At 35.5% G+C, this 23,016-nt stretch overlaps 1 non-coding gene across 1 annotated transcript; it reads left to right on the forward strand.

Annotated features, from left to right (window-relative positions):
• Positions 1-18,447: 18,447 nt before the first annotated feature.
• On the forward strand, positions 18,448-18,596 carry LOC125932499 (U12 minor spliceosomal RNA). Its single transcript, XR_007460647.1, has one exon. It is a non-coding gene; the product is annotated as a U12 minor spliceosomal RNA (small nuclear RNA).
• Positions 18,597-23,016: the final 4,420 nt, after the last annotated feature.

A 23,016-nucleotide genomic window follows, 5' to 3' on the forward strand; every position in this document is an offset into this window, starting at 1 on the left:
CCACAAGTCCTCCTGAAGACTCACAAACTCCAAGCCTGCTACCTTCAGGCCTGGGATCAGGGCAAATTTTGTTAAACCTTTGCATTCATCTTGCCAAGCTGCTGGTTTAAAGCTGCTGGCACACACTGCACCCAGCCTTGTGCCCCTAGATGCCACAGATTGAGGCTTCTAGCTGCCACAATGCTTCAGGGGATCTGGCATAGGACTAGTGAACCAGCTCTAATTTTGCTAACGTGGCCTCCCACTCTCAAGTTAGCCAGTAGGAATGCCACCTAATAGCTGGCCTACCTGGATACCACTAACAACAAAGAGAACAAGCACACCCACAATAGGCAGAGAGACAGTGCAGAAAATAGCACTGAAGGGAAAGGTAACTCAGACACAACAGTAGGGCATAAGCAACACACATAGGATACTCTCCTGAAGTGCCACATTCTGGTGAACAGGAAACAATGCATACAGAGCACTCCAGGACTTCTACAGCAAGTCACTTTTTTCAAAATCAGAAGACATGATTGACTGTCTTAACACAGAGAAACAGACACAGAGAAGAAGACAAAATGAGGAGACAGAAATTTATCCCAAATGAAAGAGCAGGGAAAGGCCACGGCCAAAAATCTAAGCAAAATAAGCATAAGTCTTATAGATAATTTAAAGCAATGATCATAAGGATACTCACTAGTATTGAGAAAAGAGTGGAAGACATCATTGAGATCCTAACCACAGAGATAAGTAATAATATAGCAGAGATAAAGGGCTCAATAAAGGAAATGAGAAACATGTTATTGATGGAATGCACAGCAGGATGGAAGAAGCAGAGGAATGAATTAGTGACCTAGAAGACAGAGTAATGGAAAATAATGAAGCTCAAAAAAGAGGCAAAAAAATAATTATGCAAGACAAAAATAGACTTAAGAAACTAAGTTACTCCATCAAATATAATACCATTTGTATTACAGGAACCCAGAATAAGAAGAGAGAAAAAGTTGCAGAAATTTTATTTGAAGAGATAATAGCTGAAATCTTTCCAAAACTGTGGAAGGAAAAATATATCCAGACCCAGGAGGCACAGAGAACTCCCATCAAAATCAACAAAAGAAAACTAACACCAAGAAATATTTTAATCAAATTGGCAAAATATAGTGACAAAAAAAATTTTAAAGCGGCAAGACAAAAGAAGACAGGAATTTACAAGGAAAAACCAACAAAACTACCAGAAGATTTTTCCAGAAGGTAGTGGCATGATATATTCAAAGTACTGAATGGGAAAAATCTGCAACCAAGAATACTCTATACAGCAAGGCTATCATTCAAAATAGGAAAGATAAAGAATTTCCCACAGCAAACAAAAACTAAAAGAGTTCATAACCAGTAAGCCATCCCTGCAAGAAATATAAAAAGGGTCTGTTTAGGCAGAAAGGAGAGACCAAAATTTAAATATAAAAGTAGGAAACAGAATTGCAGTAAAAATGAATATTTCTACAAAAAATCTGTCAAGGAACTCACCAAAAAAGGGTGTAAAATATAAAAATATATATTTAAAACATGGGGAGGAGAGGAGTAAAGAATGTGTTCAAACTTAAATGACCATCAACATAATATAGACTGCTATATGCAGAAGAGGATATATACCAACTTAATAGTAACCATATATCAAAAACCACTAATAAATATGCAAAGAACAAAGAGAAATAAATCCAAATATATCACTAAAGAAAATCAGCAAAACATGAGACAAAGACAAGAAAGTATCAGAGAAAATCTTCAGAAACAACCACAAAACAAATAATAAAATGACAATAAATACATATCTATCAAACATTACTTTGAATGTAAAAAGACCAAATGCTTCAATCAGAAAACATACGGTGACAGAATGAATAACACAAGACCAATTATATTCTGCCTACAAGAAATTCACTTTAGACCTAAACACACCTGCAGATTGAAAGTGAGGGGATGGCAAAAAAAAAAAAAAAAAAAAAGGAAGTGAGGGGATGGAGAAACACCATGCAAATGGATATCAAAACAAAGCTACAGCAAGAATACTTATATCAGACAAAATGGACTTTAAAACAAACTAACAAAAAACAAAAAGGACACTATATAATAATAAAAGGGACAATCCAACAAGAAGATATAATAATTATAAATCTTTATGCCCCTAACATAGGAGAACTGAAATGCATAAAACTCTCAATAACTAATAGATAATAATACAGTAATACTGGGAGACTTTAATACTGCACTTACATCAATGGAAAGATGATCTAATCAGAACATCAACAAGGAATCAATGGCATTGAATACACTAATAATGAATCAGCAGAGAAAGAAATTAAAACAGTCCCATTTACAGTTGCACCGAAAATAGTAAGATACCTAGGAATAAATCTTACCAAAGAGGTGAAAGACCTATACTCTGAAAACTATAACACTGATGAGCGAAATTGAAGATGGCATAAAGAAATGGAAAGACATTCCATGCTAATGCATTGGAAAAACATATATTGTTAAAATGTCTATGCTACCGGGGGCATCTGGGTGGTGCAGTAAGTTGTGCCTGACTCTTGATCTCGGGTCAGGTAATGATCTCACAGTCCTTGAGTTGGAGCCCCACCTCGAGCTTTGTGCTGATAACAAGGAGTCTGCTTGGGATTCTGTCTCTCCTTCTCTCTGTTCCTCCCCAGCTTGTTCTCTCTCTCTCTCTCTCTCTCTCTCTCTCAAAATACATAAACTTCTAAAATGTCTATACTACCCAAATCAATCTACACATTTAATGCCATCCTTATCAAAATATTAACAGCATTTTTCACAGAACTGGAACAAACAGTCTTAAAATTTGCGTGAAACCACAAAACACCTCAAATAGCCAAAGCAACCTTTGAAAAATAAAAGCAAATCTGGAGGCATCACAATTCCAGACTTCGTTATATTAGAAAGTTGTAATAGTCAAAACAGTATGATAGTGGCACAAAAAGTAGACATAACGATCAATGGGACAGAATAGAAAACACAGAAATGAACCCACAACTCTATGGTCAATTAATCTTCAGCAAAGTAGGAAAGAATATCCAACGGGAAAAAGACAGTCTATTCAACAAATGGTATTGGGAAAACTGGACAGCAGCATGCAGAAGAGTGAAACTGGAACACTTTCTTACACATACACAAAAATAAATTCAAAATGGATTAAAGACCTAAATATGAGACAGGAAACAAATAAAATTCTAGAAGAGAACACAAGCGGTAACTTCTTTGACTTCAGCTGCAGCAACGTCTTACTAGATATGACCCCTGAGGCAAGGGAAATAAAAGCAAAAATAAACTATTGGGATTTCATCCAAATAAAAAAAACTCATGCATAGAGAAGGAAACAGTTAACAAACTAAAAAGCAACCTACAGAATGGGAGAAATTTTCAAATGGCATACCTGATAAAGGGTTAGTATCCAAAATATATAATGAACTGATACAACTCAACACTGCAAAAATGAATAATCCAGTTAAAAAATGGGCAGAAGACATGAATAGACATTTTCCAGTGAAGACATACAGATGGTCAACAGACACATAAAAAAATTCTCAACACCACTCATCATCAGGAAAATACAAATAAAAACTACAATGAGATATTACCTCACTCTTGTCAGAATGGCTAAAATCAACAACACAAGAAACAACAAGTGTTGGTGAGGATGTGGTGAAAGGGGGACACTCTTGCAGTGTTGGTGGGAATGAAAAATGGTGCAGCCACTCTGGAAAACAGTATTGGGTTTCTCAAAAAGTTAAAAATAGAAGTACCCTATGACCCAGAAATTGCACTACTAAGTATTTACCCAAAGAATACAAAAACACTAATTCAAAGGGATACATGTACCCTAATGTTTATAGCAGCATTATCTATACTAGCCAAACTATGGGAATAGCCCAAGTGTTCATTGACTGAAGAATGGACAAAAAAGTGGTATATATATTAAATATATACCATAAAAATGCAATCTTGCCATTTGCAATAAATGGATGGAGCTAGAAAGTATTACACTGAAATAAGTCAGAAAAAAGACAAATATCATATAACTTCATTCATTCGTGGAATTAAAAAAAATAAAACTAATGAGCAAAAGGGGAAAAAAAGAAAGAGAGGCAAACCAAAGAAACAGATTCTTAACTATAGAGAACAAACTGATAGTGACTAGAAGGGATGTTCATGAACAGATGGGTTAAATAGGTGATGGGGATTAAGGAGTGCACTTGTAGTGATGAGCACTGGTGATGTATGAAGTTGTTGAATCAGTATATTTTACACCAGAAACTAATATGACACCGTATGTTAACTATACTGGAATTAAATTTTTTAAAAGTCTTTAAATTGTTAACTAAGAAGTAAATCTGTCACTATTTGCAGATGGCATGATACTATACATAGAAAACCCTAAAGACAACACCAAACAGCTATTGGAAGTAATAAATGAATTCAGTATAGTTCAGCATAAAAAATTAATATACAGAAATCAACTGAATTTATATACAGTAATAATTAAGTAGCAAGAAATAGACATTACAAAACCAATTCCATTTATAATTACAGCAAAAGGAATAACCAAGAAATTTTCACCAAGGAGTTAAAAGATCTGTACTTTGAAGTCTGCAAAACATTGATGAAAGAACTTGAGGATGACACGAAGAAATGAAATACCATGCTCATGGGCTGGACGAATTAAAGTTGTTAAAATGCCCACAGTAACCAAAGATACCTACAGATTTAACGCAATCCTTATCAAAATTCTTATAGTATTTTTAACAGAAATAGAACAAAAAATCATAAAATTAGTATGGAACCATGAAAGACCCTGAATAGCCAAAATTATCTTGAGAAAGAAGACCAAAGCTGGTGGTATCACAATCTGAGATTTCAAGACTTACTACAAAGCTAAGGCAAATACCGTATGATTTCATTCATATGTGAAATCTAAAAAATAAGATAAATGAATAAAAAGAAGAATCAGATGTATAAATACAAAGACAAAACTGATGTTGCAAAGGAAGATGGGAATGGGCAAAATAGGTAAAGGGGATTAGGAGATACAGGCTTCCAGTTATGGAATAAATAAGTCACATAAATCAGGCACAGCATTAGTAATGTAATCAATGATAATGTCATAGCATTTCATGATCATAGATGGTAGCTGCACTTGTTGTGAGCATAGTATAATGTATGGAGAAGTTGAATCACTATATTGTACAACTAAAACTAATGTAACATTGTCAACTATATTCAAATAAAAATCAAAAAAACCAGAATAGTTTTGGAACAAAACTAGATGCATAGGTAGATGGAATAGAATAGAGAACCCAGAAATAAGGCAACATGTATATGGTCAATTAATTTACAACAAAATAGGCAAGAATATACAATATGGAAAAGACAGTCTTTCCAATAAATGGCACTGAGAAAACTGGACAACTACCTGTCAATAAATGGCAGAGAAAATTGGACAAATACATGCAAAAGAATAAACCTGGACCATTTTCTTATACCATACAAAAAATAAATTCAAATTGGGTTGAAGATCTAAATGTGAGACTTGAAACAATAAAACTCCTAGAAGTTTTATAAAGGTAGTAATCTCCTGGACATCAGTCTTAGCAACATTTTTCTAAATGTGTCTCCTCAGGAAAAATAATCAAATGCAAAAATAAAGTATGGGGACTACACCAAAATTAAAAGGTTTTGCACAGTGAAGGAAACAATCAACAAAGTGAAAAGGCGACCTAATGTATAGGAGAAGATATTTGCAAATGGTATATCTGATAAGGGGTTAATATCCAAAATATATAAAGAACATACACAACTCAGCATCAAAAATACCCAGATAATCGTATTAAAATAGGTAGAGGACCTGAATAGACACTTTTCCAAAGAATACATACAGATGGCTAACAGACAAATGAAAAAATTCTCAACATCACTAATTGTGGGCATGCAAATCAAAACCACAATGAGATAGATCTTACCTTACACTTGTCAGAATTCTTGTTATCAAAAAGACAAGGAATAATAATGTTGGTGAGGATGTGGAGAAAAAGAAATCCTAGAGCACTGTTGGTGAAAATGTAAATTGGTACTGCCACTGTGAAAAACAGTATGGAGGTTCCCCCAAATTAGAAATACTATACAATCCAGTAGTTCCACTTTTGGGTCTTTACCCAAAGAAAACAAAAACACTAATTTGAAAGACACATACACCCTATTTTTATTACAGCATTATTTACAACACCCAACATATGTGAACAACCTATGTATCCATCAATAAATGAATGGATAAGGAGATTGTGATATATATATTCAATGGAATATTACTCAGCCATAAAAAAACAATGAGATCTTGCCATTTGCTATAACATGGGTGGACCTACAGAGAATTAGGCTAAGTGAAACAAGTCAGCCAGAAAAAGAAAAATGCTACATGATTTCACTTATATTTGGAATCTGAAAAATGAAACAAATGAAACAAATGAACTAAAACTGAAATAGACCCATACAAACAGATAACAAAATTTCTAGACAGGATGGTGCGGGGGGGGGAATGGGCAAAATGGGTGAAGCAGAGTGAGAGGTACAGGTTTCCATTTATGGAATGAATAAATATTGGAGATGAAATCTACAGCATACAGAATATAGCAAATGGTATTGTAATAGCATTGTATGGTGACAGCTTGTCGCTACACTTGTGAGCATAGGATAAGGTGTAGAGTTGTTGAATAACTATGTTGGGAATATGAAACTTTTGTAACATTGTGTGTCAACTATACTTCAATAAAAAAATTAAAAAAAGAAAATATTCAAAGTAAGGTAAGTCACTGACTTTATAGCCTTTTGATCTTAGCAAACTATATAAATGTCTATCCAGTCTACCATTTACCAGTTTTGGAAATCTGATACAGAAGCCCTTTTCTTCATATGGTTTCTTAGCAGATTTTGGTGAACACCTAGGCTAGGGAAGCTCAAATAACTGGTTTAAGGAGTCCTGGACTCACAGTATTATGAAAAGAACAATTGGGGAGTGTATGACCCCTGAGGAAGCCTTTTATTTACAGAAACTACCCAAGTAGTTTAAATTCCTCCATTAGATAAACATAGGTAAAATTCACCCCCAAAACCTCACAAGAGAAGAGGCTCAGGGGGAACAGGGTGTAATACCCAGTTTCTACTAGTATTTTCAATAATCCCAGTACTCATTACCACAGTGTGGGTATAAGTAAGATAGTTGGTCATTCATCATTACCAAAATTCTCCTTTGATAATTCCTTGTTGTACCTGAGTTTGGTAAACCAACCGTATCCCATAGCTGTTGGTCTCACCTTAGACTAACAGCTGTTATTCTAATTTTTGCTTACACTGGGATTACACAGTGCTGAGCCATCCGATGCAGATGGTCAAGTTAATCGTATTCCTCAGTTAATGGCACATTATCATTAGTCCATACAAGACTTTTCTAATTTTATTTCTTCTTACTCTTACACACGTAGGCAAGAATTCTAATATAGTTAATGTGTATATTTTTGTTTGCTGCTATAAAATATGTATTGCTTTTTTTGGGGGCATGTTTTTTTCAATTTAAATAACATATATATATAATTTATATATATAATATACTTAATATGTAACATATAAAACATATAAACTATGTGTTTATTATCACATAAATTTTTTAATATTTTTCCCATTATTAAGCATTGCTTTTTTAAATGTTTGTTTATTTTTGAGAGAGAGAGAGAGACAAAGTGTGAGCAGGGGAGGGACAGAGAGAGAGAAAGAGAGAGACAGAATCTGAAGCAGGCTTCAGGCTTTGAGCCATCAGCACAGAGCCAGATGCGGAGCTTGAACTCAAGAACCACAAGATCATGACCTGAGCCGAAGTCGAATGTTTAACTGACTGAGTCACCCAGTCATCCCTACTAAGTATTGCTTTTAATACCCTTCAATTTGGTTACATGTACATCTAAGTTATTTCTTACTGCTGCACAGTACTCCATGACATACATCCACCACATGTTACATATCCACGGTTCCAGTGAGTTCCATCCAAATTACCCCAAATTCCCACCACCAAGAACAATGACACAATGAAATAAAGTGAATATCTTTCAGACATTTATTGACTCTTATGGGCTTATGTGGAAATACTTTAAGAATATACACTCAGGAGCAAAATCATTGGGAGTATCCATATAATTAATCTGACCTAGTGCAAGAATTTTTTGTCCAGAATGACTTATCAGTCTACTCCTACCGACCTCCAAAGGTTTCTAGATTCTTTTACTACCATTTAAGGATTATTCAGTTTTCTAATATTTGTCAGTCTAAACAGTTATAAAGTGATATACTATTGTTACACTTGAATTTACCTCATTACTGAATTAGAGGATATATTTGAATGCTTGTTGGTCTTAAGGGTCTTTTCTTCTGAAATTATGTATTCATCTCCTTTGCCATACTTTCTATTGATTAAGGGTTTTTCTTATCAATGTGTGTTTTTTTTGTATATTCTAGACATATTCCCTTTATTTCCTTCTATTCTGTCATTTGATTTTCCCCTGTGACAATTAAAAGAAGGCTTTGTGCTCTTTGCAGTTTTACTTAACAAAATCAATCTCTGCCCCATGTCAAAAATATATTGCCTACATTTTCTTCTATTGATTGTTCGATTTTACCTTAGACATTTAGATGTTTAATCCATCTGACAGTCATGTTTTTCAATGTGGTGTTAGGGAAAAAATGCAGTTTCATTTTCCTACATGAATTAAGCTAGTTTTTCTCATCTTATCTTTTAGATAATCATTTCAGCACTGAAATATGGAGCCATCTTTATCATAAATTGGCTTTATATGCGTGTGTGTGTGTGTGTGTGTATAGTACTAATGATATTACTGTAATTTTAAGGTATGACAATACCTAATAGGGCAAGTCCCCTTAATATTCTTTTCAACATTGACTTAGTTAGTTTTGGATCTTTATATTTCTACATACATTTTGAACAAGCTTATCAGTACTTTGAAAATTTCAACTACATTGTTTGGAACTGCTTTGAATTAAACATTCATTTTGGAAACATATCTTTATAATATGTTCTATCCTAATCATGAGTACAGGTTCTCTTTCCATTTATTCAGAACATATTCTATGTTCTAAAGTTAGAAATGTTTTACATAGATATCTTATATATTTTTAATTTTACATAGATATCTTATATATTTTTAATTTCGTTCCTCAAAATTTTAGAGTTTTTGGTGCTACTGTGAATGTCATCTTGTTTCTTATTACATTTTCTTGTTAATTATTGTGGGTATATAGAAATTCTATTGATTGTTATAATTTTCAATCTATCTGTCCACTCTGCTAAACTCATCTAATAGTTAACTTATTCTATTGGTTTTCCAAGGTAGATTACATAAACTGCATATAAGAAGAGTTTTATCTCTTCCATTCCAATCCTTTTCTAAATTATTTAGTTTTCTTTCCCTGTAATATTGATTAAAGTCTCAAGTCTTACCATTAACACATAATAGTTGAAAGTGGACATCTTTATACAGTTTCTGATATTAAAGGTCAAAAGTTTCTCTATCACAAGTAGAATGTTTACTGTAGGGTTTTGGTATAGAACATTTCTTGTTAAATAAGTTTTTTCTTAGTCTTGATGTTTAAATAGTTTATATCATAAATATGCACTGAACTTTATAAAAAGGATTTTCTGTATTTAAGATAATGTATAAAATGTGTCCTTTATTCTATTAATATGGTGAATTGCAGTGATAAATTTTCTAATGTTCAACAATTCTTGAATTTTTGTAATAAAATACATGGATCAAGATAAGTTTTTAAAAATTTAATACTGAACATGGTTAACTAATATTTTATTCAAGATTTTCTATTTAAATTCTGAAGAGAAATAGTTCTTTAATTTTTTATCATGTATTTTCCTTATCTGGTTTTGAAATCAAGATTATAAAATGAACTTTCAGCCTCCATTTATTTTCTTTTTTGGAAATACTTGCATAAAACAATAAGCTATACTTTAAAAGTGTGTTGGGGGAGGGGTTCCAAGACATGGCATAAGAAGATCCTGAGCTGTTCTCCTCCTATGGACATACCAAATCTACAGATAGTTATGGATTATTGAAACAAAGAGAAACTTAGCATGTCTGACTCTATACTACTTCAATCTCCCTTGCTTGTGTGACTATAGCTTAGAAACTTCTGCTTAGTCTTCCATGTAAGCATGTTAATCATTGCAGGAATTTTGCTTATAGATGATAATTGGGGGAAAAAACAAATAAAACAAACTGCTTTTTAACCAAAAACTTCACTGAGGAGATAAGTACATACAGAAATGAATGTGCTATGTTTAAGATTTAGAGGAACAATATGACCAGATTCCTGTGTGCAAAGATCAATTGACCAAAGACAAAAGAATTTACACAAACTTTGCGAATGTCTACTGACATCAGTCACATTTTGACTCCAGCCTCTTCCTTCTACCCCAATTTCCTAACATAAAAGAAGCTCAAATCTCATGCTGGTGAAGATAGTTCTTTGGGACAATAATCTACCATATCCTTGGCTTGCTGGATTTCTGAATAAAGTCACTTTCATTACACCAACATCTTGCCCCTCAACTTACTGGCCTGTGATGTGGTGAGCAGAATGATCTTGGACTGGGTTACATCATTTCCCTCTGAAAAAGATCTAAAATACAGATGAATTTCTTTCCACAACAACGAATACAAGGACCACATCAAGATAGGTAGGAGACACAGAGACATGAACTCACAAAGCTAAACCCTGGTGCAGCAACACACATTAGGGAATTATCTCACCATACAAGCACTTTACCCAGAGGAGTGAGGGGTTGGTGCCCCACATTGGGCACCCTGCCCCCTGGCATTTGCACTGGAGTGACAAGTTCCAGAATGTCTGCTTTGGGAAGCCAACTCAGCTGACATCTGGGGGACAAAAAGTGCTATAGGAAACTGAGATTCCCCTCTTGAAATTCTCCTATGTCATCTCACTCTCAATATGACTTAGTGAAAAAAAGAAAACAGAAATTTAATAGTTCCTAGTCTATATTAGAAGCAGGTTAATTGCTGATATGGGGGTATGTTGGTGGAGGTGCTGTTGGATGCCATTGTAGCACTCTCCCCATAACTTGCTAGCACAGTTAGACAAGTTCAGATGTGGCATCCTCTTGCAGGGATGGGGAAGGGGGCGGGATGAGAATCCACAACATTTGCCAAGGCCAAAAAGAGTGAATGTTGCAGTGCTCCCTTACTCCCTCGTGGTGATAGTTGAGCACTAACAGTTGTAGAGTACTCCCATTAACTAGCTAAAGTCTGCTAGTATAGACAATTGCAAAACTCCTTACTATGGCTGGTGACAGTAGGCAATTATAGCATTCTCCTGCTCTCATCATAAAGCTGGTATGTATGCACAAACAAGGTATTCTCCCACTACATTCTGAAGACAGAAGACATATAAAATAATTTTTCAACTGCCTTTCTGAAGCTATAGATTATGTGCCACCCTGTACAATCTCCAGATGCTTTGCTAAAGTCAGCAGCCTGTGTAAACCACACAAGGGACAAACCTTGATCGCCTGGCCATGGTGGCCAAAAGGACTGGATTTCCAGAGCTTTATGGGACTGTGACAATCAGAAAGACAATTGGCAGGCAAACATAATCAGAGCACTGTACAGAGTGGACTAAACCACAACCCAAGTTTTCCTGTGAAAAGAGCCTATTTACATATCTTGGAATTCATTCTGACAGACAGGCTTCAGGTTTCCCAAACATGTAGAAGCCAAAGAGGCACTCCAAAAAAACTTAAGCAGGAAGACACTATCCTTACAAACGCTCTGCACCTCACTACAGCTTGATGAGACTTTCCTGAAAGAAACTCATACACTTATCTGGAGCCCTGAATTTTTGCAACTGTTATCCAGGGCACAACTCCAGATCTCCTGGTCTGGAGGCCAGCAGGGATTACAACTGTAAACCTACAAGAGTGTATATATTAGCATACTTGAAGAACTGCTGCCTGAGAGTCTGGATTCCAATCATCCTGAAAAGGTACTAAATGAGATTCTTTCCTTTGGATCACTAACAGGTCCTGGTGCACCCTCAAAATTGGGCATATCAAGAAAAATCAGGTGGTTTAAGCAATCACAAAGGAGGGAGAGACAACTAAGAGCTAGGGCAAAGTTGAACAAGAAGGAACATCACCTACACAAAGACACTCCTTCAAGAGTGAAGGAGGTAGCTGTTTTGGCTAATACATAGGAAAAAAGTACAGAGAGTCAAGCAAAATGAGGAAACAGAAAAATGTTTCAAATGAGAACAAAAAGACAAAACCTTAAGAGGAGACCTTAATAATATGAAGATACATAATCTACCTGATAAAGAATTCAAAGTGATGGTCATAAAGGTGCTCACTGAACTCAGGAGAAGAATGGATGAACACAGTGATAATTTCAACAAAGAGAAAACATAAAGTACGAAACAAAATTCACATAGCTGATGAACACAATAACAGATGAAAGTTTTATCAGATGTGTTCAACAGCACACTGGATAAAATAGAAGAATGGACAAGTAAACAGGAAGATAAAGGAATAAAACTCACTCAGTCATAGCAGCAAAAATGAAAAGAATTTTTTTAAATGAAGATAACTTAAGAGCCCTCTGGGAAAATATCGAGTGGAATAGCATTCACATTAGGCAGGTCACAGAAGAAGAAGAAAAAGAGAAAGGGAAGAGAACTTATTTGAAGAAGTAATGGCTGAAAACTTACCTAACCTGAAAGAGAAAACAGACATTCAGGTCCAGGAAGCCCAGGAGTTTCAAATAAGATGATCCCCATAAGTGCCACACCAAAACACATTATTAATTAAATGTCAAAAGAGATAAAGAATTTTAAAAGTAGCACGAGGCAAATTGTTACATGCAAATGAAACCCCATAATGCTATCAGCAGTTCTTTCAGCAGAAAATTTGTAAGCCAAAAAGGAGTGGCAAGGCATATTTGAAGTTCTGAAAGGAAAAAAAAAAACTTACAACCAAAATACCTTACATGGAAAATTTAACATTAAGATTCAAAGGAAAGGTAAAGATTTTTCCAGACACACAGATGAAAAACTAAAAGACTTCATCATTTCTAAAATGGCCTTACAAGAAATATTAAAGGGACTTGTTTAACCTGAAAAGAAATGGCTCTAATTAGCCCTAAGAAAGCATACAAAAGTGAAAATCTCACTGGAAAAAGGTAAATATGAAGTAATGGTATCAGATTAATCACTTATAAAGTTACTCTTAAGAAGGTAAAGCAGTAAAAGCAGTAAAGTTAATTAGTAGCATAATAATTAATTAAGGGATACATAAAATAAAAAAGATGTACAAGATGACATCAAAATATAATAAGATGTGAGGGAGTAAAAATGTAGAGTTTTGGAATGTGTTCCAATTTAAATTGTTATCAATTTAAGAGAGACCAGTCACAGGATTATATATGTGAACCTTATGTTAACATTCATAGTAAATACACAAAAGAAAATGAAAAAGAATTTTAAACATAACACTAAATAAAGCCATCAAACCACAAGGAAAGGGAGCAAGAGAATCAAGGAACAGAGAGAAACCACAAAAACTGAAAACACATGGCAAAAAGCACATACCTATCAAAATTACTTTAAGTGTAAATGGACTAAATTCTGCAATTGAAAGATAAAGAGTGGCTGAGTGGATAGAAAAAAAAGACATATCTATATGCTGCCTAAAAGAAACTCACTTCAAAAGTAATAACACAAAAAGAGAGTGAAGAAATAGTAAAAAATATTCCATGCAAATGGAAATGAAAAGAAAGCTATTGTGTGTATTGCGTATCTGACAACACAGACTTTAAAACAGGAATTTTAAGACAAATAGGGGTGTTTCATATGATAAAGAGGTCAATTCAGCAAGAAAATATAACATTGATAAATATATATCTTATGTCAGTAGATAGATCATTTAGATAAAAAAGTCAATAAGGAAACATTGGCTTTAAATGACACATTAGAATAGATAGACTTAACACATATATAAAGAATATGACATCCAAAAGCAGCAGAATATACATTCTTATCAAATGCGCATAGAACATTCCCAGGATAGACCACATGTTAGGTTGTAAAACAAGTCTCAATAAATTCAAGAAGATTAAAATGACATCAAGCATCTTTTCCAACCACAAAAGTATGACACTAGAAATAAACTACAAAAAATAAAACTGGAAAAACTACAAATATGTAGAGATTAAAAACATGCTACTGAACACCATTAGATAATAGAATAAATTGAAGGAGAAGCAAAAAATACCTATAGGAAAATGAAAGAAGAAATGCAATACACCAAAGCCTATGGAATACAACAAACATAGTACTAAAAGGGAAGCTTATAGCATTACAGACCTACTTCAAGAAACAAGAGAAATCTCAACAGTTTAACCCTATACCTAATGGAACTAGAAAAAAAATACAAATAAAGCCCAAAGTTAATAAAAGAAAGGAATAAAGCAAAAACAAATGAAATACAAATTTAAGACAATACAAATATCAATGAAACTAAGAGCTGGTTCTTTGAAAAGATAAACAACATTAACAAACTTTTAGCTGGACCCAAAAGAAAAAAAATGAGAGGAAGCTCTAATAAATTAAATCAGAAATGGAAGGGGAGAAGTTACAATTGATATGACAGAAACACAAAGAATGATAAGAGACCACAATAAACAATTACACATCAACAAATTGGACAACCCAAAGGAAATGGATAAATTCATAGAAGCATACAATCTTCCAAGACTGAATCATGAAAAAGTAGAAAATCTGAATAGACCGATTACTAGTAAGGAGATTGAATCACTAATCAAAAACCTCACAAAAACCTCCCAATCCAAGATCAGATGGCTTCACTGGTGAATTCTACCAAACATTCAAATATTGAATACCTATCTTTCTCAATTCTCTTCAAAATTATTGAACAGGAACAAAAGTTGCATAGAGTGTAATATTAGTTTCAGATGTACAATTAAGTGAATCAATACTTCCATACAACACCCAGCACTCATCATAACAAGTGCACTCCTTACCTGTAACCTATTTAATTCATGCCCCCCCCCGACTTCCTCTCTGGTAACCATCAGTTTATTCTCTATAGTTTAATCTGTTTCTTGGTTCGATTCTTTCTTGTTTTTCCCTTTGCTCTTTAGTTTGTTTCTTAAATTCCACATATGAGAAAAATCATATGGTATTTGTCTTTCTGTGACTGACTTTATGTCATTTAGCATAATATTCTCTAGCTCCATACACGTTATTGCAAATGGCAAGATTTTGTTCTTCTTATGAATGAGTAATATTCCATTGACTATGTATACCACTTCTTTATCAATTCATTAGTCACGACACATTTGGGCAGTTTTCATAAATTGGCTATTGTTGATAATGCTTCTGTAGACATCAGAGGGCATGTATCCCTTTTAACTAGTGTTTTTGTATTCTTTAGGTAAATACCGACCAGTGTTATTGCTGGATTGTAGGGTATTTCTATTTTTAACTTTTTGAAGAACATCCATAGTGTTTTCCAAAGTGGCTGCACCAGTTTACATTCCCATCAACACTGAGAGAGGTTTCCCTTTTCACCAACACCTGCTGTTTCTTGTGTTGTTGATTTTTGCCATTCTGACAGGTGTGAGGTGATACCTCATTGTAGTTTTGATTTATATTTCCTTGATTATGAGTGATGTTAAGAATCTTTTCATGTGTCTGTTGGCCATCTGTATGTCTTCTTTGGAAAAATATCTACTCATGTCTTCTGCCCATTTTTTAATTGGATTATTTTTTTTAGGATGTTGAGTTTGATAAGTTCTTTGTATATTTTGGATACTAACCTTTATCAGCGAAACATTTGCAACTATCTTCTCCTACTCCATAGATTGCCTTCTAGTTTTGTTTATTGTTTGTTGTGCAGAAGCTTGTTATTTTGATGTATTCCCATTAGTTTTTGCTTTAGTTTCCCTTGCCTCAAGAGACATATCTAGTGGGGTGCCTGGATGGCTCAGTTCTTAAGTGTCTGACTATAGGTCAGGTCATAATCTCATGGTTCATGAGTTTGAGCCACACATCAGGTTTTCTGCTGTCAGCACACAGTCTGCTTCAGATAATCTGTACCCCTTTCTTTCTTCCTCTCCCCCACTTTCTCTCTCTCTCTTTCTCAAAAATAAATAAACATTTTCTAAAGTGACATCTAGAAAGAAGTTGCTATAGCTGATGTCAAAGAGGGTACTCCTATTCATCTCTGAATTTTTATGATTTCAGGTCTCACATTTATGTATTTAATCCATTAGCTAAAGGAATTTAATAACACACGGAAGAACCATGATCAAGTGGATTTATTCCTATGATGCAAGGATAGTTCAACACCCACAAATCAATCCACTTGTTACACCATATTACCAAAATGAAAGAAAAATTATCATACAATTATGTCAATAGATGCAGAAATAGCATTTGGCAAATTCAACATTCATTTATCATAACTCTCAATGAAGTGGGAATAGAGGGAACATACCTCAACATAATAAAAGTCATATATGAAAAAACACACAGCCATAATCATACTCAATGGTGGAAAGCTGAAAGGTATTCTTTTAAGATCATGAACACAATAAAGATACCTACTATCCATAGTTCCCACTTGTATTCAACAATATATTGCTTTAGCAATTAGGCAAGAAAAAAATTAAATGTATCCAAAATTGGAAAGGAAAAAATAAAACTTTTACTATCAGCAGATGACCTGATACTGTATATAGAAATCCCTAAAAACCCCATTAATAAACAATTGGATGAATAAATACATTCAGTAAATTTTCAGAATACAAAATTAATATACAAAATCTGTTGAATTTTTATACACTTGTAATGGACTATCAGAAAGATAAAGAAAAAATATCATTTACAATTGTATCAAAAAGAATAAAACTTCTAGGGGCGCCTGGGTGGCTCAGTCGGTTAAGTGTCCGAATTCAGCTCAGGTCACGATCTCACGGTCCGTGAGTTCGAGCCCCGCATCGGGCTCTGGGCTGATGGCTCAGAGCCTGGAGCCTGCTTCCGATTCTGTGTCTCCCTCTCTCTCTGCCCCTCCCCTGTTCATGCTCTGTCTCTCTCTGTCTCAAAAATAAATAAAACGGTAAAAAAAAAATTAAAAAAAAAAGAATAAAACTTCTAGGAATAAATTTAACCAAGAAGGTGAAAGACCTGTTCACTGAAAACTATAAGGCATAAATGAAAAAATTTGAAGAAGATACAAATAAAAGAAAAGATATTTTGTGCTCATGCGCTGGAAAAATTAATATTTTTAAATGTCCATACTACCCAAAGGTATCTACAGATTTAATACACTCCTGATGAAAGCTTCAATGTTATTTTTTTACATAAATAAAACATATAATCCTAAAATTTGTATGAAAACATAAAAGACCATGTATAACCAAACCAATCTTGAGAAAGAACAAATCCAGAGGTTTCATGCTCCAGATTTCTAAGTGCACTATGAAGGTACTGTAATCAAAAGAGGATGGTATTGGCATAAAAATAGGTGCTGAGATTAATGGAACAAAATAAAAAGCCAAGAGATAAACCCACACTTATATGGCCAATTAAATTTTGACAAAGTTGGCGAGAATATATAATGGAAAAGAATCTCTTTTCAATAAATGATGTTGAGAAACTGGAAAGCTACACACTAAATAATGAAACTCGAGCACTATCATACATGATATATGAAAATGAGCTCAAAATGGATTAAAGGCTTTAATGTAAGACCTGAAACCATAAAACTGACAGAAGAAAACATAGATGGAATGTTTCTTGACAATTGTCTTAGTGATTTTTTTCAAAAATATGACTTCAGAGGCAAGGAAAACAAAGCAAAAATAATTGAATGGGACTAAATTAAAATCAAAAGCTTCTGGGGCACCTGGATGGCTCAGTCAGTTAGGCATCTGACTTCAGCTCAGGCCATGATCTCCCAGTCTGTGAGTTTGAGCCCCATGTCGGGCTCTGTGCTGACAGCTCAGAGCCTGGAATCTGTTTCGTATTCTGTGTTTCCCTCTCTCTCTCTGCCCCTCCCCCACTCGTGCTCTGTCTCTTTCTCAAAAATAAACATTAAAAAGTATTTAAAAATAATAAAGTAAAAAATAAGAAGCTTCTGCACAACAAAGGAAACCATTAACAAAATGAAAAGGCAACCTACTGAATGGGAGAATATATCATGTATCTGATAAAAATTTAACATAAAAAATATATGAAGAATAACAACTCAGAAACAAAAAAAATAGATTAAAAAAAGGGCAGAGGATGCCTTAAACTTATAAGTAAGGAAAATAACGATTCAAGGTGACACCCAAATACTCACTGCTAAAGGGAGACTAATTTATGAGCAGCTGAAGGTTGCCTCTAAGGTGACTCACCTACTTTCAGCATGCCTGAGAGTCACCATCTGCCCATCCCCTTTTAACACTTAAAAAGTAGAAGGGCGCCTGGGTGGTTAAGTTGGCTAAGCATCCAACTTTGGCTCATGTCATGATCTCCTATTCCTGGGTTTGAGCCCCAGGTAGGGCTCTGTGCTGACAGCTCAGAATCTGGAGCCTGCTTTGGATTCTGTGTCTCCCTCTCTCTCTTCCCCTCATTCACATTCTGTCTCTCTCTCTCTCTCTCTCAAAAATAAAAAACGCTAAAATATTTTAAAAAACACTGAAAAAGTACAGTGATAGGACAGTAGTGAACAAGATTGAGAAGGTGCTTATAACAAAGAGGATTAACCCTAGAAAGTTTATGGGCCCAAGGTCAGCAACTCCTGGAGTGGTTTGTATTTGTCTTCCCTACTCCTTGTGTTACCTGAATCTTCTAAAAAAGATGGGCAGAGGATTTGAACAGACATTTTCCCAAAGAAGATATTCAGATGGCCAACAGACACATGAAAAGATGCTCAACATCACTAATCACAGGGAAATTCAAATCAGAAACATAATGATATATCTTATACCAGCCATAATGGCTATAATTAAAAAGACATGTAACAAACAAGTGTTGGCAAGGATGTGGATAAAAGGGAATACTTAGTACTGTTGGTGGTAATGGAAATTGACACAGCTACTATGAAAGCAGGTTTTTCTTTTTTTCCTTTTTTAAAAATTTTATTTAAATCCAAGTTACTTAACATATAGCATAATAATGGTTTCAAGAGTAGAATTTAGGAAGCCATGGACGTCACCATGAATGTCAGTAGTTGCCCTACCCTTGCCCTCGCCACCCTCTGGTGTTTAAAAGGCTCCAATGTACCCTGAGAGCATTGCCTCTGGAATCAGACCACTTAGATTAAAGTTCTAGCTTGATCACCTACCATCTGAATGCTCTCCAGCAAGTTATTTCACTTCTCTGGGTCTCAATTTCTTCATCTGTAATAATAGGATTTACCTCAGAGGATGACTGTGAAGAAATAATGAGTCAATATTTGCAAACAGACATTTTTAGGAAGGTAATATCACATTTTATTGAGAAGATGGCAGCCTAGGAGGACGCTGGGCTTACCTCATCTTGCTGATCACTTAGATTCCACCCAAACCTGCCTAAATAACCCAGCAAACCTCCAGAAGACTAGCAGAACAGACTCTCCAGGACCAAGGATAGAAAAGAGGCCCACAGAAGAGGGTAGGAAGGGAGGAGAGGTGGTGCGCGCTATACAGACAGGCGGAAGGGAGCCTGGGCGGTGGAGAGGCAGTCCACCCTGCAAGGCAGAGCCCCTGAAGTCTGGCTTGCAAAAGTGTAGGGGCCCACTGCGTGAGTCCTGACAGGGGGCGGGACTTAATATCTGGAATGTTATAAGTCAGCAGCTCTGCTCGGAGAGCGGAAGGGCGAGAGGACACTGGGAGGGAGATGTGTTGAGCCCCGGACGACAGAGCTCAGCTCAGTGGGGAACAAAGGCACTGGCAGGCGCCATCTCCCTCTCCCACACCAGAAACGAAATTCCAAAGGGAACCAGTTCCCATCACCAAACTTGCTCGCACCGCTTAACACCCAACATTGTGCTTATGTGAATCCATCCCTCCTATGGGTCTGCCTCCCTCCTGGTGCTGCAGGGCCCCTCTGCAGGGGAGACCACCAATGGCAAAGTGAACTAAGCCTGCCCCTCCCACCCCTGTGCACCTTGTGGAACCACCCCAGCTAATACTCCAGATCCCATTGAAGCAGAACCACAAGCCTGGTAGAGTGCAAATAGCCCAGACAGGGGCCACACCACCCCACAGTGATTCCTGCACTGGGAGAGGGGAAGATAAGGTACACACCAGTCTGACTGTGGCCCCAGCTGTGGGTGGAGGACAGACATGGGTCTGACTGCAGCCTGCTTACCAACACAATTTACTCCAGACAGCACGGGGAAGTGGCCTGCAGTTTGGAGCCACTCCAGGGAATACACAAAATAACTAAATGGAAGAAGTCTCCTCAAAATAAACTCCAGGATGTAGCAACAGCTAATTAATTGATCAAAAATGATTTTGGCAATATAATGGAATAAGAATTTAGAATAATAGTCATAAAATTAATCGCTGGGCTTGAAAAAACCATAGAGGAGAGCAGAGAATCTATTGCTACAGAGATCAAGGGACAAAGAAATCGTCATGAGGAGCAAAAAAATGCTATAAATGAGGTGCAAAATAACACGGAAGTGACCACAGCATGGATTGAAGAGGCAGAGGAGAGAATAGGTGAATTAGAAGGTAAAATTATGGAAAAAGATGAAGCTGAGAAAAAGAGAGATAAAAAAATCCAGGAGTATGAGGGGACAATTATAGAACAAAGTGATGCAATCAAACGGAACAATATCCTTATGATAGGAATTCCAGAAGAGAACAGAGAGAGAAAGGGGCTGAAGGTGTACTTGAAGAAATCATAGCTGAGAAAACCCCTGATGGGGGAAAGGAAAAAAGGCATTGAAATCAAAAAGGCACAGAAAACTCCCTTCAGAAGTAACTTGAATTGAGCCTCTACACGACATATCATAGAGAAACTGGCAAAATACAAGAATAAAGAGAAAATTCTGAAAGCAGTTAGGGATAAGCAGGTTCTATCGTACAAAGGGAAACCCATAAGACTAGTGGCAGACCTACCTGCTGAAACTTGGCAGGCCAGAAAGGAATGGCAGGAAATCTTCAATGTGATGAACAGGAAAAATATGCAGCAAAAAATCCTTTATTCAACAAGTCTGTCATTCAGAATAGAAGGAGAGATAAAGCTTTTCCCAAACAAACAAATAAACAAACAAACAAACAAAAACTGAGGGAATTCATCACCACTAAACCAGCCATACAAGAGATCCTAAGGGCGATTCTGTGAGTGAAATGTTGCAAGGACCACAAAGTACCAGAGACATCACTACAAGCATGAAACCTACAGACATCACAATGACTGTAAACCTGTATCTTTCAATAATAACACTGAATATAAATGGACTAAGTGCTCCAACCAAAATTCATAGGGTATCAGAATGGATAAAATACAAGACCCATCTATTTGCTGTCTACAAGAGACAAATTTTAGACCTGAGGACACCTTCAGATTGAAAGTGAAGGGATGGAGAACTATCTATCATGCTACTGGAAGTCAAAAGAAAGCTGGAGTAGCCATACTTATATCAGACCAACTAGACTTTAAATTAAAGGCTGTAACAAGGGATGAAGAAGGGCATTATATAATAATTACAGGGTATATCTATCATGAAGAGCTAACAATTATAAATATATATGTGCCAAATGCGGAAGCCCCCAAATATATAAAACAATAATCACAAACAGAAGCAACAATATTGATAAGAATGTGGTAATTGCAGGGGAATTTAGTACTCTATTTACAACAATGGATAGATCATCTAGACACAGGATCAATAAAGAAACAAGGGCCCTGAATGATACATTGGACCAGATGGAGTTGACAGATATATTTAGAACTCTGCATCCCAAAGCAACAGGATGTACTTTCTCCTCAAGTGCACATGGAACATTCTCCAAGATAGATCACATAGTGGGTCACAAAACAGCCATTCATAAGTATACAAGAATTGAGATCATACCATGCACACTGTCAGACCATACTGCTATGAAACTTGAAATCAACCACAGGAAAAAGTCTGGAAAACCTCCAAAAGCATGGATATTAAAGAACTCCCTACTAAAGAATGAATGGGTCAACCAGGAAATTAGAGAAGAAATTAAAAAATATATGGAAACAGATGAATATGAAAATAAACAATCCAAATGTTTTGGGATGCAGAGAAGGAAGTCCTGAGAGGAAACTACATTGCAATCCAGGCCTATCTCAAGAAACAAGAAAAATCCCAAATACAAAATCTAACAGCACACCCAGAGGAAATAGAAGCAGAACAGCAAAGTCACCTGAAACTCAGGAGAATAAGATAAACAATAAACCGGAGCAGAAAAAAAATATAGAATCTAAAAACATGGTAGAGCAGATCAATGAAACCACAAGTTGTTTTTGTTTTTTTTTTTTGACAAAAATGAACAAATAGATACACCTCTAGCCAGGCTTCTCAAAAAGAAAAGGGAGATGACCCAAATAGATAAAATCATGAATGAAAATGGAATTATTACAACCAATCCCTCAGAAATACAAGCAATTAGGGAATACTATGAAAAATTATATGCCAACAAAATGGGCAACCTGGAAGAAATGCACAAATTCCTAAACACCCACACACTTCCAAAACTCAAACAGGAAGAAATAGAAAACTTGAACAGACCCATAACCACCAACGAAATTGAATCTATGATCAAAAATCTCCCAACACATAAGAGTCCAGGACCAGAATGCTTCCCAGGGGAGTTCTACCAGATGTTTAAAGCAGAGATAATA

Source organism: Panthera uncia, chromosome X (assembly GCF_023721935.1).
Source record: "Panthera uncia isolate 11264 chromosome X, Puncia_PCG_1.0, whole genome shotgun sequence".
NCBI lineage: Eukaryota > Metazoa > Chordata > Mammalia > Carnivora > Felidae > Panthera > Panthera uncia.